Here is a 1,849-nt window from a genome sequence, read left to right on the forward strand (position 1 = left end):
AATAATAATAATAATAATAATAATAATAATAATAATAATAATAATAATAATAATAATAATAATAATAATAATAATAATAATAATAATAATAATAATAATAATAATAATAATAATAATAATAATAATAATAATAATAATAATAATAATAATAATAATAATAATAATAATAATAATAATAATAATAATAATAATAATAATAATAATAATAATAATAATAATAATAATAATAATAATAATAATAATAATAATAATAATAATAATAATAATAATAATAATAATAATAATAATAATAATAATAATAATAATAATAATAATAATAATAATAATAATAATAATAATAATAATAATAATAATAATAATAATAATAATAATAATAATAATAATAATAATAATAATAATAATAATAATAATAATAATAATAATAATAATAATAATAATAATAATAATAATAATAATAATAATAATAATAATAATAATAATAATAATAATAATAATAATAATAATAATAATAATAATAATAATAATAATAATAATAATAATAATAATAATAATAATAATAATAATAATAATAATAATAATAATAATAATAATAATAATAATAATAATAATAATAATAATAATAATAATAATAATAATAATAATAATAATAATAATAATAATAATAATAATAATAATAATAATAATAATAATAATAATAATAATAATAATAATAATAATAATAATAATAATAATAATAATAATAATAATAATAATAATAATAATAATAATAATAATAATAATAATAATAATAATAATAATAATAATAATAATAATAATAATAATAATAATAATAATAATAATAATAATAATAATAATAATAATAATAATAATAATAATAATAATAATAATAATAATAATAATAATAATAATAATAATAATAATAATAATAATAATAATAATAATAATAATAATAATAATAATAATAATAATAATAATAATAATAATAATAATAATAATAATAATAATAATAATAATAATAATAATAATAATAATAATAATAATAATAATAATAATAATAATAATAATAATAATAATAATAATAATAATAATAATAATAATAATAATAATAATAATAATAATAATAATAATAATAATAATAATAATAATAATAATAATAATAATAATAATAATAATAATAATAATAATAATAATAATAATAATAATAATAATAATAATAATAATAATAATAATAATAATAATAATAATAATAATAATAATAATAATAATAATAATAATAATAATAATAATAATAATAATAATAATAATAATAATAATAATAATAATAATAATAATAATAATAATAATAATAATAATAATAATAATAATAATAATAATAATAATAATAATAATAATAATAATAATAATAATAATAATAATAATAATAATAATAATAATAATAATAATAATAATAATAATAATAATAATAATAATAATAATAATAATAATAATAATAAATAATAATAATAATAATAATATAATAATAATAATAATAATAATAATAATAATAATAATAATAATAATAATAATAATAATAATAATAATAATAATAATAATAATAATAATAATAATAATAATAATAATAATAATAATAATAATAATAATAATAATAATAATAATAATAATAATAATAATAATAATAATAATAATAATAATAATAATAATAATAATAATAATAATAATAATAATAATAATAATAATAATAATAATAATAATAATAATAATAATAATAATAATAATAATAATAATAATAATAATAATAATAATAATAATAATATAATAATAATAATAATAATAATAATAATAATATAAT

This window comes from Calliphora vicina, chromosome 3 (genome assembly GCF_958450345.1).
Source record: "Calliphora vicina chromosome 3, idCalVici1.1, whole genome shotgun sequence".
In the NCBI taxonomy this organism is placed as follows: Eukaryota; Metazoa; Arthropoda; class Insecta; order Diptera; family Calliphoridae; genus Calliphora; species Calliphora vicina.